Source organism: Lagopus muta, chromosome 3, assembly GCF_023343835.1.
Source record: "Lagopus muta isolate bLagMut1 chromosome 3, bLagMut1 primary, whole genome shotgun sequence".
Classification (NCBI taxonomy): Eukaryota; Metazoa; Chordata; class Aves; order Galliformes; family Phasianidae; genus Lagopus; species Lagopus muta.
Window position 1 is genome coordinate 4,172,198 of NC_064435.1, and position 17,472 is coordinate 4,189,669.

At 44.8% G+C, this 17,472-nt stretch overlaps 1 protein-coding gene across 4 annotated transcripts in view; it reads left to right on the forward strand.

Annotated features, from left to right (window-relative positions):
* Nucleotides 1-17,472, forward strand: part of SLC45A4 (solute carrier family 45 member 4) — an 86,388-nt gene that overhangs the window by 18,041 nt on the left and 50,875 nt on the right. For 2 of the 4 annotated variants that reach the window (XM_048940421.1, XM_048940424.1), the window contains exon 1: nt 2,673-2,845. The exons of 1 other annotated variant lie outside the window; for it this stretch is intronic. The gene's annotated coding sequence lies outside the window, so the exon portion shown is untranslated. Of the gene's footprint in view, nt 1-2,672; nt 2,846-8,176; nt 10,452-17,472 lie in introns of those variants that run through there. One more of the 4 variants, XM_048940423.1, reaches the window with a different exon arrangement.

A 17,472-nucleotide genomic window follows, 5' to 3' on the forward strand; every position in this document is an offset into this window, starting at 1 on the left:
AGCAACACACTAGATCTGAACGCTGGCAAATAGTCAACTAAATCCATTATTGCATGATAATGCTCAAACATTTCATTAATTCCTAACCAGCTGTCCTCTGCCCCCTTACCCCTTTCATCACACAAACATTTCTTTAGCTGTCTGAGGGAGGGGAGAGGGAGGATCAGACACAGTCTTGTAAAATTCCTTCACCCGCACTGCCTGCGGCAAGTTATTTCTTTTGACACGCATGTAAAATAATATTGGGGAGTTGTTTGTTTGGCTTGGCTGCATGGCAAATTTTCGTAACAGTTTTGTAAGCCACGTACCTGCGAAATGGAGGAACTTGTTGATGATCCTGCTGGCTGGTTAATTAACATTGATCATTAAATAGGGAAGACCACTTGCTCCAATTTCTATGCCAAGACACAGGACATCGTCTAGAGAGCTGCAAGACTTTTAGGGAAGGATATTGCTCTCCAGTGTCCCATAGAATGTTTAGAAAATCCTTGGGTACTGCCTGCCAGACAGACCAGTGGGAGCAAGGATCAGCACCCTGGGGGTTTCTCCAGCTATGTGACCCACAAAATGGAAACCAAAAAGCATTATAAGGGTCAGTAGGGAGATTTGAAGGTCACTCCTGGATGTTTTCTACACAGAAGGCACTTGCTAAAGTGCCTCAGCCTACGTATTGCCTAGGGAGAAATAACCACTGAGGAACGGGAATTGACAAAAACCACCCCGTTGAGCAGGCATCTGCTGAAAGGCAGACCACATCAAATGCCAAGGACAGAAGCATGTCCCCAAACTCACTCTCAACCACGGCTTAGGGGCTTTTCTCACGTTCCCACAAACATCAGTCCCTCTCCCGCACAAAAGCAGCACATGCCTGGACCACGGCTCCGTGTATTGACAGTCGTGTCCAGCACACATCCACAGATCTCATTTCATTTCTCCTATGCCAAGACCTGAGGATGTGTTTATTTATTATGAATTAAATATTTGGAGTTGAACAAGAACCTCAGAGGGAAGAGGTGGGTCTGCTTCCTTGGATTTCTTTTTCCATCCCTTCACTCTCTATTTAACAATTTGGATTATTTTTTTAAAACAAAAATGTTTGCTTTATGGAAAATTACCCTCTCTGGCTCTCAGCTCAGCGAGTGGCTGAGAGTTAACAACGCTCAAGAGAAAATCACAAGGAAATAAAATGGAGAAATATCTGGACACGTCTGAACACGTCTGGACATAGCCTGAACACGTCTGAAACGTCAGGGCAAGGTAAGGAGCAAGAACAATAAAATGGCATCTGAAAGTGAGGTGTCTAAACATCACGTACCCTGGGTTGGCACAGTATATGGGGGAACAAAAACATTTCAGAAGGTGTGACTACACAACTTGAGATGGTACTGTCATTATAACATCTATAAACATCAGCAATAGCCAAAAAATAAAACAACCTCTCTTTGACTTTGTGACTCCTCACCGATCGTTAATTCAGTGCGCTGTGTATCACTGTGGTCACGCACGCTACCAAGTTCTTGGTCTGAATTAGTCTAAAAATACACTGAAAGTCGTATTCTAGAAAAAGAATGATGCTGGGTTTTTTTGTTCTTTGGGGGATGCAATGTTTTTGCCAGGCTCAAAATTAACATTGCCCTGTAACAGTGGATAGATGCATACGGCTCTTTCATTTTGCCTTCTGTGGGTTTCCTTTCCCCCCGAAGTCTGCTGCGCTTTGTGGTTTATTATTCACAATCTGCAGAGAAAGAAGTTCACAAGAGGGGGAGAAAAAAGAAAAAAAATTGTTTTGGAACATATACTTAACAGCGTGTCAAGGAACAGAAAACAACTACACTTATGCAATCTGATGTGCATTTATGCAATATAATGTGCATTTTGCAGGCTGCTCACACGCTGCCTCACACGTCCCATTTGTGTAATGAAAATCAGAGCTATGAAGGCTGGGGGGGCTGAAGTAATTCAGATTATATATATATGCCTATGGGACTGAAGTAATTCAGATTGTATATATATAAATATATACATGCCTATGGGACTGAAGTGATTTAGATTATATATGTATATATATATATAATATACCCCTGTAATTAAAAATAAATAAATAAATGTGGCTTTAAAAAGCAGTTTTAGGGCAGGTTTGCATTGGGGTCCCACAGTGTGGTGCGAACTTCAAGGCAGAGGCTTTTTTTCCCTCAAAATAAAGGTAAAACGTTTGGAATGTGGAGCAGAGAGGGGGAAGGCGCCCAGCCCAGCTCCTGTTGTGTTGTGTGGTTGCTCAGGTATTAGAACAGAACGGTCGAGCTGCAAAAACACAATCCGTGCGGCTTTTCTGTAGAAACCAAGGCCAGGCCTGCTGGCGGTCGGTCGCTCAGGCTCTCTCTGGAGCCCCGTTCCAGCCGCCAGCCCGGCCGTCCCTCAGCGCAGCACAAACGCCCGTACACCTGCTGCCGCACCTCCCTCAGGAGGTAACGACCCCCCGCCCCTGAGGGGGGACGTCAGGCGCCCCCGTAGCCCGCCCGCCCGTCGCCATAGCAACGCCCCCCCGACCCTGGAGCCCTTTGGCCACGCCCTCCTTATTGCATATTCATGACCCCCCAAGTGCAGGGGTGGGGGCGTGAAGGGGGCGGAAGCGGAAGCGGGAGCGGGTTTCCGAGGAGCCCGGTATAAAGCGGCCGCTGGTGCCCGGTGTCGCTCGCCGCGCTTGTGCCGCCGTGAGTGTGCTCACCCCTCCCTCCTCCTTCCCCCCCACCCCTCCCGCCGGCCGCCGCGGGTACCTCTCGGTACCGTCACAGCCTCCCCCGTCGCACGGAGCAGGACCCGGGTGCAGGGGGAGACCCGGGGGCAGGTAAGCGGGAGGTGGGGGGGGAGGGGAGAGTGAGGGAATGGGGCTGTGTGGGAATGGGGGGGGGGGAGGGGGGAGCGTGAAGGTGAGGGAAGGTTGGGCAGGGTGAGAGAGGTGTAGGATTGAGAAGATGGGGAAGGTGGAGCGGGGTGTTGGGGTGGCTGAGATACCGAGAGCCGTGAAGGTGTGGAAGGACTAGGGAGGTTTAGGGGTGGGGTGTCGGGGATGAGGGTTTCGGATGAGGGAGGTGGAGGACCCTGGAGGTGGGGAGGGGAGCGGAGCTGTGGGGGAAGGAGATGATGGGGATGGTGAAGATGAAGGTCTGATGGGTGGGAAGCTTAACATGAGCCAGCAGTGTGCACTTGCAGCTTGGAAAGCAAATGGTATCCTGGGCTCCATCAGAAGAGGGGTGGCCAGCAGGGACAGGGAGGTGGTTGTCCCCCTCTGCTCTTCTCTTGTGAGGCCCCATCTAGAGTGCTGTGTCCAGGTGTGGAGCTCCCAGTACAAAAAAAGACAGGGAGCTGTTGGAGAGGGTCCAGAGGAGAGCCACAAAGATGATTGGGGACTGGAGCACCTCCCCTATGAGACAGGAGATGGGCTTCAGCCTGGAGAAAAGAAGGCTGCAGGGTGACTTCATTGCAGCCTTTCAATACCTAAAGGGGGCATACAAACAAAAAAGATGAGGGGAATCAACTCTTTGAAAGGGTATGTAACAGCAGGACAAGGGGAAATGGTTTTAAGTCGAGGGAGGGAAATTTAGGTTGGATGTCAGGGGGAGCTCTTTACAGAGAGAGTAGTGAGGTGCTGGAACAGGCTGCCTGGAGGTTGTGGATGCCCCATCCCCTGGAGGTGTTCAAGGCCAGGTTGGATGGGGCCCTGGGCAGCCTGGTCTAGTATTAAATGGTTGGTGGCCCTGCCTGTGGTAGGGAGGGTTGGAGCTTTATGATCCTTGAGGTCCCTTCCAACCCTGGCCATTTTATGATTCTGTGAGCTGGGGAGGTTGTGAAGGTGATGAAGGAGATGTGAGGATTTGAGGAGATGGGGAGGATGTGGAGGTGGGGATGGGTGAGAGATCTGGAGGGCTAAGAAGGTGTGGGGTGAAGGGGGATATGGGACCATGAAGGTCAGGAGGGGTTGGTGAGATCTGGGCTGAGGGAGATGTAGGGCTGTGAAGGTGGAGTGAAGTCATCTGGGTGAGTCAGATGGAGCCATGAAGGTAAGGAAGGGTTATGGAGATCTAGGGTGAGAGATTAAGAGCTGTAAAGAGCATGGAGTGAGAAGTTGAGATGAGTGAGAGGATGAGAAGGTGAGGAAGGACTGGGGAGCTGTGGGGTGAGGATTTTGCATGAGGGAGATAAGGTGCTGTGAAGGTGTTGGGAAGGGTTAAGAATGCACAGGGTGAGGGAGATGTAGGGCTGTGAAGGTGAAGTGAGGGACTGGGATGACAGTTATGGAACCATGAAGGTGAGGAAAAGTTGGGGAGATTGGGGTGAGGAAGATGTGGGGTTGGGAAAGTGATGAATATGGAGTGAGGAATGGGGATGAAAGAAATGGAGCCATGGAGGGTTGGGAAGATGTGAGGCTGTGAAGGTCATGGATACAGGTTGAGGATTTGGAGTCATAAAGCCATGGAACTACAGAGATGGAGAGCTGGAGAGTTGTGATGTAGGGGTGTATGGGATCATGAAAGTAAGGAAGAGTTGATGAGCTGCAGGGAGAGGGATGAAGTGTTGTGAAGGTGAAGAAGGCAGAGGGAGGATTTGAGGTGGCAGAGATAGGAATCATGAAGGTCAGGAGGGGTTGGGGGATATGGGGTGGGGGAGATGCACCTCCTGTACACAACTGCAAAGGTGGAAAAAAAGTGTGAGAGTCTAGGCGGAGGGAAGTATGGTACCATGAGGGTGAAGAAGGATGAGAAGCTGCTATGTGATGATTTGGATGAGGGAGATAGGAGTCAAGGAGGGTTAGGGAGACTTAAGATGTGGGAGATGTAGTACTATGGGTGAATGAAATATGGAATCCGAAAGATGAGAGATGTGGTCTGGGGTGAGAGATTTGAGTTGGGAAGGTGAGGAATGCAGGGGGTGAAAGACACAGAACCATGAAGGGTTGAGGAGATCTGGGGTGACAGATGTGAGGGTGGGAAGGGTTGGGGAGCTGGGAGGTGAGGGAGATGTGGGGCTTTAAAGATGGGAAAGGTTAGTGAGATCTAGGGAGAGGGAAGTGTGGGGCTGTGAAACTGTAGGATAAATGTGTGTGACAGAAAGGTTGAGAAGCTTTGCGATGAATGAGATGCTGTCAGGATGAAGAGGGAATGAGGAATTATGGAATGTGTGAGGTTTTGAAGGTGTGAAAGGGTTGGGGAGCTTTGGGGTGACGGAGAAATGGGGTTGGAGATGGAGAAGGGGTGAACTCTGGCTGATGGAGATAGAGACTGGAAGAAGAGCTTGGGAGGATGAGCAGTGGGTGGCAGAGTGAGGGAAGGGTTGGAGAGGCTCATGTGGTGTTTCTGGGGTAGAGCACTGAGTCCTAATGAGGTGAGGATGGGGTGAGAAAGGTGGGTTTCTCTCTGGGGTTTTGCTGGAAAAGGTCTTGACAAAGGGGCTGAAAATGGAAGTCTGTTTAGTTTTCTAGGCTATTAAACTTAACTAGTCTGCCATCTGAATAATTCCATGTTTAATGTGTAACCTGATGGCGTGTGCCATAGAACAAGGGAGTCTCACCTCACCTAGTTTGATATGGTGGAGGGAGGAAGAAACGATTTAGCACTTAACTCTTAGAAATCTCCCCTGAAAGGAGTAGCTTTCTTTAAGATCACATTACCAGTGACTTTTAGCTCTGAGATGCTTGCATTTAGCACATCTAGCAGGTGTAGGAACTGCTTTTGACCTGGAAAAATTACTCTCCCTTTGGGACAGTGTTCCATTGTAGTAGGTCCTGTTTAAGTTGGCATCCTGTGGTCTTCTTAAATGGAGAAAGAAAAGGAAGGGTCAAGAAAATACCTAGCCAGGACTCCAGGATGCAGAATGAGTTAACATTGCTGGCGTTGGCTACTGCAGCTAATGGCAAATGAGAAGGGCTAGAAAAAACACTACAGGATGTTGTCTATTGGACAGAAGAGGTAATTTCTCCTCCTATTGCATGATGTGAAGCTGCAGTGGTAGGCAGCACTGAAAGTGGGGAGCACAGAAGGATAACTGCAGTGTTCTGAGAATTCAGAAGGAGAAATCAGTGTTACAGTGTGTATCCTTGCTGCTCTGTTAAAAAAATGCTCCAGTGTGATCCGCGTCATGTTTTGCTGCCTTGGTTCAGACAGTGCTACTAAAATATTTAATGAAATATGGCTCGAGCTGGTGCTTGAGGTCAAAGAAAGCACTGGTGAATACTTGCTGCTTGCCTGTAGAGCTTGAGCTTTTCAGTAAATGCTTGGCAGGAGTGGTTGCTGATGTGATTGCTCTGACACTTCTGCTGTTTAAATGCAGGACCTGCAGAGCTTGTGTGTGCTGTTTTGTTTTTTTTTTCTTTTCCCCCCACAACATTATTGCAAAAGATAAGGTCTTCCTTGTTTGGTTTGTTTAATGATTGTACTGAGTTGGTGAAATGTTCAACAGGCCTAAATGTTCCCCTCCTAAATAAGGGAAAGTGGTTTCAGATAAGAGATAAAGGTATTTAGTTGGCACTCTGGCTGTAAACACTTCCAGAAGTGTTTGGCTTTTCTTTTTTGCCACAAGGTAACAGTACCTTAAGCTGCTGAAGCTGCATCCTGTAGTCACTTAAAAGTGTCTGAAACTATCTGTGAGCTTGTCTGTAAGAGGTAGTGGCATCTGTTGTCTTGTGAGAGCTTTATTTCTCTATCAGCGAGATAGTTACTTTCTCATGAGAACTGTCCTTAATGCCTCGTTTGACTTCAGTGATGAATGGGATCTGTGGAACATCTATTTCTACTGTAACAGTGGAGACCAATTTACATGAGCTGGCTCATGTCTCACTGCAAAAACTGTCATCCTTTCCTTGCTCAAATATATATAGCTGAGACATTTCCAGTATAACTGAAAACGTATGCTTCTGGAGATAACCCTCTTGCGTAATGTGTGAACTCCTGCAGAAGCCTGCTGCTTCTTGAGAGTTGGTCTTTGAGAGAGGAGTGAGCACTATCTGCTGCTGTGATCATGTTTGGATGCTGTGGGGGCTGCTTGCACTGCAGTGCAGAACGCAGAGCTGAGATGTTCTTAATCGCTTGGTGTACACTTCACACTTGTCAACTTAAAGCAGTGCAGTGGTGTATGGGAGGATCTCTTTTGCACATGTCCTTCTTGGTGTAAATGTGCAGCAGAGTGAATGTGTGTTGCCCCGGAAAGCTCTTCATATAGGCTACTGCCTTTATTCTTGTTCAGGCTCTGAGGAGCTTAGAGAAAGCTGAGTTTGGACCCATCTTGTAGGGCTGTGATCTCAGAGGTTAATTACCTTTAAACTCACTTCAGTCTTGGCTTCACTGACAGCTAGAAAGTTAGGGCTTGGTAATTTAATATGGCTCTGCTTGTCTGCTGAGGCTGGAATGTGTAGGCTCTACCTCAGTATGAACTTTTCTAAATGGGTCATTCCTAAAAGCTGTGAGAATACAAACATTAGGTAGCATTTCACTAGGGAAACTGATTGGAGGGGGAGGGGAAAAAAAAACTTGATATTAAAGTGTGTTGCCAGTGGAGCAGCTTAGAAAACATGTTGTTGCTTTGAGAGGCATCTTGTTAAATGCTTAGGTGGGAGCTGACTGCTGAGCTGACCTGCCAGCTGACAACCAGTACCTTCAGCAGGCACTGAGCAATAGCCAGCTTTTAAGCACTAGTCCTTGATTATTATTTTTTTTTGTCTAGATTGAGCTTTAAATCCTGCCTATTATATACTACTGGTATTCCTAGTTGAACATGACTTCATGCTGCAATTCCTGGATTTTGAAGCTGGTTTTCTGCACGTATTGCTGCCCCTCTACTTGCATGCTGGGTGGAAGCAGTGAGATCCTTCACATCTCTCATCACAAGGAGCTGCAGCTGGCAGTTTTTTGAGCTTAGCTAACAGTCTGTACCTCTTCTGCTATTTCAAAGCCACCCTGGAATCCTCGCATCAAATTATCAGGCAATGCGTGTTGAGCAACAGTGCACACGCAGTGGTGTTGTCATGCTTCAGACAGAAAAAAAAGCTTCACTTGCAGTTCAGACTCACTCTAACTGGATGGTTGGTGTAAGAAGCGTGTGGAAAGGAGGCACAGCAACTTGGGTTGAAGTGGGACTTCCCAGCTGATCAGCCAAGAACACTGCTATGGATGTGGTGAGGCTGTTGAGTGGTGGAGGGGGAAGCTTTAGCAGCTTGCAGAGTAACTGGTAGCATGAGAAACAGCACTGTGCTGCATGTGGTCTTGCAGGGGTCTGTTGTACAAGATCTCATGCTGTGACCTATTCCATCTATAGGCATAAGATTAATCAGATCTATTCTGACAGTGGTATAGCATTCTGTACTGCTCTTTCCATTAGAGAAGGCTGAAACTGATAATTGTGCTACAGCTCCCAGTTCTTCCACATGCAACATGTAGGCAGACTTACTAAACCACTTCCATGGAGAAATGGTGATCCAGAGTGGAACGTTTTGCTTAGTACATAAGCATTAAACAGTGTTTGAAACAGTACTCTTAAGCAGTGTTACTCCCACCTAGTAAACTGTTTTAACAAATCCAGTAAATTTCCTAGCAGAGCAGTGTATATAACTCACCAAGAAGAGGCACAAAATAGAAATGATTCTGGCCCAGCTGCCAATGAATTGAAGCAGGATGTCTGTTGCCAGGATGAGTGACACCACATGTGGAGCTTGACACATCACTGGTGCTTCCCTCTGAGAACTGCCTTCCATATGGATTACCCTGGACAGCCCCAAACCGAGGCTGGAAGGAGGCGGTGTTAAGCTGTAGAGGTCTGTGTTGTGAGCTGAAGACTTTGTGCTTGCTGTAAGTAAGCTGCTGCTGGTCAGATGACTGTTCTGCAGTCTGCAGCTTATCAGCTACCCACACATCGTGCATTTGGGTCACAGCCCTGCTCAGAGTATGTTTAGTAACCACCCAAAACTTCAGGTGGTGGAGAATACTGCATCCTCCAACTGGGGCTGCTGTCTCTTGTATCTTAGTACTGAATAGTTACTGATATCCTGAATAAAGTGGCTTTGTTTTGCTTCTATATGATAGCTCGCTTTTCTGGGTGGAACAAAGTACTCAGCATTAAAAAGCTGAGTTATTGCTATTAAATGTAGGCCTCTGACAGTTACTGGAGACAGAACATGTCTCAAGTTAAAAGCAGATCTGCAGGCATCCAGCAGTGGTGCAGAGCGTGACAGTCACCAGGTGGTTTGTGTGCTGTGAACTGCCATCTTAGGGAAACTGGCACATGGGAGCTTAACTAAAGCCCCTTAGTGTTGGTATTTCCAAGTGCTGTAAAGTCAATTAGACTTTTAACTGGCATACTGCATTGTAACAACTCGGGGTAAGCAGCCAGGTTTTCTCATCAAACTTTTGGCAAGGGATCCTGGCAAGCTGTGGGACACGAGGCTCTCATTTGGTAATAATTTGGTTTGGCATGGGAGCTGCTTCTGACCTTAGGTTAGCTCTCACTGGCATGTGGCTTACTCAAGCATGAATTTCAGTGTATGGTTATGGGAAGATTGTCTTCACAATGTAGGCAAGTAAGGAAACTCTAAAAATGCAATTAAAGCTGGAGAGTTGCTTTCCAAGACTTGCATCCTTCAAGGGTATAACTTCAGCTGGCTTGACTCACTGTTTCCCTTGCACTGAGGACTGACTGACTTGGGGTCTGCAGTAGAGTGAGACCTGTGCTCGTTGCAGAACTGAAATTGGCCTTTCCTCACTGCTCCTGTAGTGAGGCAGACAGGAGGAGGCAGATAAAACTTCTTGGTGCTGAAGAGCAGGGTGAAAATGCTCTTAAAAATGTTAATTGTTTGTAAACAACAACAGATACAGGGAAGCATGACCCCAGGTTGTCTGAATAAGTGATGTCTGAAGTGAGTACTGTCAGTGTTGCAGGGAGGGCAAAACTGGTAATCTTAGAGCAGAGAGAGAACTAGCTTCCTCATCTTGTTTTAAATGAGAGCTCTAATGTTTTCATAGCTGAAACTGAAACCAGTGTTATGCTGACCCTGCATATTTTCTCTCCTCTGCTGGCTGGCCTGCACTACTTCTGCTTGAAGTATAGTTCATTTATTTTGGAGACTTGAAAACAAGCCATTATCACCCTTTAGTGCCAGATAAATAAATGATCTAACTGGGGGCTGAACCCAAAATGCTCTTTGACAAAAGCATGTCATGCTTATCTTCTGCATTCTGTCCTTGAATATATGATCGCTCTTCCTGGACTGCATCCAGAAATTGGTGGCTTAACCCAGCAAGTGTTGCCTGCAGAACATTTCCTGTCATCACTTACATGCAATAAGCAGTCTTTGAGAATAAACTCGGTCTGAATGCTGTTTAACCTACAACTTACCTATGATCATCTGGGGCTAGAGATGGGAGGAAAAGAACATTAAAGAAGGCTCAGTCCTGAATCTTTGCTTCCAGGTAACAGATTTGAGGTTGTGTGGTGTTATTTGGTTTTTGGTTTTTTCTTTTTGTGAGGTGGGAGAAGGCATGCATGTAGGGTAAAAATCCTCCTCCCCTTTCACAAGGGGAATATCTGGGCAAGTACACTGGGCTGTGCAGTCTGGCTCTAGGTATTCCCACAGGAGTGATTTGGCAGTTTGAACTGTTGCTCCTTGGAGTAGTGTGGCCGGCCAGCTAATTCCCAAAGGTTCAAAATAAAATAACCCAAAACAAATGTGCAATTAGTTTCACTGCTAACATATCCAATGCACATGTCCTGTTTGCTGTCTGAAACTTATTTGTGGGAGTCTCTTGATGTGGATTTGTTCTTGCCCTCTTTCTTGGCTCTTGTTCTGCTTAGAATCTCTGCATAGAGAAAGAAGGCTTAGGCTTCTTGGTGCAGGAGTTACCTGATTGTTTCCAATGTGTGGCTCAGGCTGTTGTTCATGGTGGTTGTCACAGCTGAAGTCAAAACACTTAATGCCTTCAATGAGCTAAAAAAGATCTGACAGTTACCTGTACCCTTCCTACTCCTACAGTTAGTGCTGCTTGAGCTGCCCATCTTGCTGCTTTGCTTTCATATTGCCTCGCCAGTTGGTGTTCATCCAGATGTGGTCTGTTCAAAAATCTCAGTATGCAGCTGTATGGTGGATGCTCTTTAGGCAGCCAGTACTGAGTGCAGTACAGAAGTGCTTCCTGATGGTCAGAGTGAACCTCCTGTGTTCCAGTTTGTGCCCATTGCCTCTTTGCCTGGCACCAGGCAAACCTGCCAAGAGTTGGGCTCTGTCCTCTTTGTGGCCTCCCTTCAGGTATGTATGGGCACTGATTTCTCCCTAAGCCTTCTCTTCTCCAGGATAAGCAGTCCCAGCTCTCAGTCTTTCATCATAGGAGGAATGCTTCAGTGTCTCATCCTGCTCTTTGAGTTGTGAGGAAGGTGAGTTTCCTTTATTCCCTCTGTGTGAGGAGTTTCCCTGATCTGCAGGGCCTTGCAGTTGGACTCATCCACTGCAATAACCCAGGGAATGTAGCAAGATTAAACAATCAGTGTATTCAATTTACTATCCTCAATATCCTATAACAGCAGGAGCTGTGCAAAGCCACAAGTTGAACAAATCTGATAAACAGTAAAAATTAAGCAAACAGTGATGAAACTAGGGGGAACCAGTATGAAAGCAATGCAAAACAAGGCAAATTGGGTAGCTGTAAGTTGAATGTACTAACAAAGCGTGGTGTATCCAATTGCTATTAACTATCCTGAGATAAATGAGAGAAAAATAGGAAAATGAAGAAATAGAGAAATGGGGGGGATGTCATTAGCCTGCTCACATCTTGATCTAATTGCTACTATATTTTCTAAAACTAATTTAATGACTGGGGGACCACAATCATAAAGGTTGGGGAAGACCTTAATGCTATGATGTACAATATAAACTTACCTCTGTTCTCCTCAAACAGATTACTTTTTTAGCTCCTTACCTCTGTGCAAGTGATAGAGAAGATATATTTAGTGTGAAAAATAAGCTGCCTTAACAGCAAACTGCTGAACCAGTGGTTCATCATGCCACAAACCTTCAGCTTGTTCCAGCTGCCCAACACTGCATAGCATTTCCCTGAGCTATGCTTAGCAGCTTTCTTTTTTTCCATCAACTATGCTCCTAAATTAACACTTCCTAAAGAAATCAGTTCCAGTTTTGTGTGAAGGCTGGTTACTGAGTAACTAATTGTAATTAATGCCTAAATTTAACATTGGTGCAATAATAGCCACACTGTTCCCTGAACTTCAGCCTCTTTCAGAAGCGTTTGGTCAACAGGCTCATTGTCTGGGTGGCTCTGGAAGGAGTCTGGAGGTATTTCTAAATGTCTCAAAGGATCCTTAACCTAATTGACAATAAACTGCCTTGATTGTGGATTGCAACTTCATTCTGCCTACTAGAATTTTGGTAATTTGTGTGTTCCTGATGACCTGCATGGATCTTTCATGTTCTAGGAGCTTTCCCTCTGCTTAAATTAGTGTGGTCAGGGTGAAAGCACTGCATAAATGAAAGCAACACCACTGTTTATCTCCAGTGGCAGAGTTTGGTTCATTAATATTGCATATCCATCTGCAGCTTGGAAAATGAAAGGAAACATGCCAAGTGACAAATATCAAATAAAAACTTGCTCCTTATTTCTGTTTTGACTGTCCAGCATCTCTTCTAGTTCTTTCCTAGTATGGTTATGTAAGTGCCCTTATTGTGCTTCATTTTCTTGCTCACTGTTGGTGTAGGAATGAAATAACTATCTCTGCTATAGATGTTTTCAGATGACACTAGAAATGCTGGCCAGTTTTTAGCTTTCGATAAACTAAAGTTTTTATAACCATTTGAATAGTCTGGAAGCCAACCAGGAATCCAAAGCTGGAAATTTCTCAGCTCCACCCTACGTGATAAAGCGCAAGTCCAGAACTCTTCATGAGCTTGTTGGCCTCCTAGAACAAACTCTGTTCGTGAGCAACCAAGACTACAACTAAATGTTTTTTTTGCATCTTGGAGGGTTTAAGCTTATTGCAATGCTGTTACTGTTCCAATTTCCCAGGGAAGAATGGGGAGATGTAAAGAGAAGGCTTAAAGACCAGTGAATAAATTTCAAGTTGTATGTATATGTAAGCGTGTTGTTCAATGGTAGATCTGTATTTCCAGTGCTTCTAAGCATGTTAAGCGTGGACTCTCTAAGCTGGAAGGGCCTACCTGTAAGTCTGAGTAGCTTTTCTGATCTACTGTGTGAACAGTTCCACTCACTATGTGGGGAAGATGCATTCAATGTGACAGACTGGTGTCACTGTTTCCAATCTAATGGGATTCAAAGGATGACTGTCAGTGTACTACTGCCAGCACCACTGAAATCAGCTTAATCATACCCAATGGTAGTCACAGCTGCTTCTAGTGGGAGAAATCTGCTCCAGTCTGGTATCTTACACCACTGAAAGCTTCAGTAATAAAAGAGTAACCAGCAAGTGGAAAACAATCCATGGTTCCTGGATTTTTAACCTCTGCATTTCTCTTCCATGTGGCTGTTGTAACTGGGTAATTAATGTGCATGTTTCTTTCATTCAGCTTTTGGCCATCCAGAGGCTGGGTTGTGTCACAGCTCAGTGATGGATGTAATGGCAGAGCAACTTCTGTCCCTCTGCATCTTTACAAGCTCAAAGGGAAGCCAAAGGCTTCTCAGGCTGGAGGATTCTCCAGAAGATGCTAGAGGACAACTTTGCCTGAACTTGACCAGCCTTTTTGCCAGCTTGTCACAAATAGTTGTCAAATTGACTTTTAATTGGTTTTAGGCTCAACCCAGTTATGATGAATGAAGTGTGCTCTTCCTTCTAGACGTGAGTAGCTGACGTTAGCTTCCCGGAGCTGAGCAGAGAATGAGCTTCGTCTCTGCCACCAGTAATTAAATAATATTTCAAAGCTGACACATCCTGGATCAGTGGCTTTTAGAACATCTTGAGGGAGAATGAGATGGCCAAGACCAATGATAAATAGACAGAGTACGGAGAGCTATCTACTTAAGGGATTTCATGTACCTTGGTGGAGCTACTGCATATAAAACTGTACTGAAAATATTGTTGAACTTGTGCTAGTTGCTAGACTTGAATTAGTGATCACTTTAATGAACAGACATTACTATATCTGGGGTTTGTTGAAATTAAATGACTCAAGTGGGAGAGGAGTCTGGTGCTGTGCAAATCCTCCCCTCTGTTTGAATCTTGGATTCTATGGTTCATCTATAAAGCAACTCCTCATCTCAATCAGCAACAGTGCAGGAGCTGTTCCTGAAAATGCCCAGCATGGCAAAAGATTAAGGCCTATGAAGAACTGCATTGACAAGATGAAGCAAAAAATGAAGAGGTGCATTTATCTTTCTTTCTGCTTGCACATACAGTATTGCTTCTGAGGTTGAGCTCAATGAAGGCCATGAATGTTGTAGTAAGAAAAAAAAGATGAGACTGAAGGTTTTCAGAGATTTGTTTGGAACAGTGTTGTGCCCATGCTTCTCAACTGCTCGGCCTGCTGGCTACGACCAAATGAAGTGTAGTTCCTTTGCTTTGCCAACTTCTTGATCTGATCATGTTTTATTAAACAGGGCAGAAAGCACATGTGTTCAGGTTATTCTCTATACAGTGAGGAAATCTGGGATCAGTAAACTTGAGCTGTTACCCAGCTGGCTGGTTGGGTTACCCAGCATCTGCCCTGGGTAAAGCACTGTCTCTGGCTGTGATGAGGGCACCCTTCAGCAGAAATCAACATGTTGTACTGGATCTGTGAAACTTGTTTGTGCTCAATTTCAGTTCTGTTTTTTGAAAGCTGCTGATATTAGCAAAAATATTGCATTCCCTGTGAGTGAAGGTTCCAGCCTGACTGAAGCTTATTATAGGACAAGTGTTCCTTCATCAGTGGAGTGTCATGCTTTATATTCATTTTGTTTTTCCAGACTTTGTGTATGAGTGGTAAGACAAGGATGTACTGTCTGGTTCCCCCAGAGGGAGGTGAGCCAAGACTCACTTATCTGCAGTAAGAGCAAACCACAGCATGTAAATTTGGAAGAACTTCACAGATGCAACAGGAATTCTGTTGCAGAATTTACTTTAAGGTCACCAGTGGAGTGTACATGCTGGGAGCATTACTTATTTTTTCCTCATAGATGAGTAACTTAGCCTTAACTCTCAATCCTAATTATATTAGCTTAGTTTCTACTGCCATTGACTAAAAGCCAGAATACAAGCTAAGGGTGGTAATGTCACAGAACCATTAAGAGTGGAAAAGACTAGCAGGATCATCTAGTTTATCCATCAACCCCTCACCACTATGCCCACTAAACCATGTCCCTCAGTGCCATGCCTGCATGTTTCTTGAAAACCCCCCAGGGTTCCACTGTTTCCTTGGGTAGCATGTTCTAATACATTAACACTTTCTCTGTCTAATGTGGAACTGCAACTTGGAAATGTATTTTCTGGCTTAAAGTTTCTTTTAAGTTTATTTTTTTAAGGTAGGTTGTTATAGTTTGTGATGACTTATGTTTTTCAGGAGAACTCCACTGGTCAACGGTCTGCCTGCTTATTTATCCAGAAACATCTTTATAAAGGAAGGAAGTCTGACTTTAAAATTTGCTTCTGGAAGAGCAGAACCTTATTACAGTAATGCAGGATAACAAATGCATTTCACTTCAAGGGGATAACAGGGAAGTGATGCCCCTGTTTTCTCTATTAAATTTTGGCTGCTATACAAAGCAGCATTAAGTGATATCAAATCAATTTAGGCTCTGAAGGCCCAGGCCACTTAAATATATATTATGTGTAACTACCCATTGCTTTATAATCAAATTTTAGTCCTCCCAAAAATCTGGCAGGTGATTTCCAAACAGTAAACACATTAGCTTATTACATAAGCCAGTACTGTAATTGGAAAACTAAAATGACTAAGCAGAGTTCTTAGCAAAGCTGACAGAATAAAACAGTCCAGGAAAACAAGCTACTTTTTGTTGAAATAAGCTTCAACCACCATGAAATCTTTCACCCTGAGGCTTCCCTCACTTTGGCAAGTGGCTAACGTGGAAAATGTCAAATTCCTCTGTGTGCTGACCAGTAACTTTCATCAACTTTATGATGTCTGTTAGCTGTGTACTAACTGTACTTATTCACAAGCTACAAGAACTGAGCTATTCTTGTGTTAAGTATCAAGATGAGCACCTAGACATGTGCATATATGTGTGACTGTGCTTGGCAGCTGTCTTTACAACTAGATGTACAAAGATTGCAAGGAGCAATTTCATCTTGTAGAGCCACAAGGAAGTTGTCACTGAGCGTGGTAAGGAGGGAGTGAACCTGCTCTGTCTTTCTTGCAATGAATAATAACACTTCTGTTACAAATGGCACATGGAGAATATGCTGTAATCCTCCTGGACACAATTTAAGCCAATCTTTTCTTCAAAGGAGAGGTGACAGTAATACTGTCTTTTCAACAGCTTTTGCATTTGTATCCCACAAAAAGTCTTACTTGATTTAAATGAGTGGAATGTTTTTGTGCCCTTCAGACTTTTAGTCATGTCTTCAGGCTCTTGTTCTTCCATTTCTTTCCCTTTTTCTACTTGGCTCATGTCTAAGTGTAACACTGGCTTTTTGCACTGAAGTGTTCAGGATGACTGCTGTTTTACTCTGAGATGCCATTAGTAGTGTGAAGAAATCTTTACCTCCAGAAGTACAGTAGGACAAAAGTAAGAGTATTTTATGGTAAGGTGACTAAGTTTAAATTCTTAGCTATGTGTCACCTAGAAAAAGATATGGAAGTTGGTAAATGTTCACTAAGTCTTGGTGTTATACCTACTTGGTTATTGTTTCTGCCGGAGCCTTGATGAGGGCATGCTCCATATGTAGTATGGCTTATTAATAAAGCATGTGAAACTTGTTTCACTAACTCAGTGAAACCTTCCTGTGTTTTACAATAGGATTCTTCCTGAAAGACCTCAAGTGACCAAATTCAGCTAATTCCTGTAACCTGGAATTGATTATAAAAGTCTAACTGTGACCCAACGGCCTGGGACAGACCATCCAAAAACACCAAAGCACTTCCAGCAGGCTTTTTAGAAGCTCTAGGCAAAATTCATGTCACTGCAGTCTGATCTGGGTAGGATGGGGTCTAATGGCATTAGGAAACGTTTAGAGTAGAAAAAATTCTTCACTATGAGGGTGATGAGGCACTGGAACAGGTTACCCAGAGAAGCTGTGGATGCCCCATCCCTAGAAGTGTTCAAGGCCAGGCTACACAGGGAGTTTGGGGCAACTTGTTCTAGTAAAAGGTGTCCTTGCCTGTAACGTGGGGTTAGAACTGGATGAACTTTGACGTCCCTTCCAACCCAGGCTGTACTATGGTCTCTGCTAGTTGCTCAAAGCACATTCATTCACTCATGTGCTTTTTTTGTTTGATGCCCACCTTTAATAGCCATATGGTTCAGTAGGTGTCACATTTTC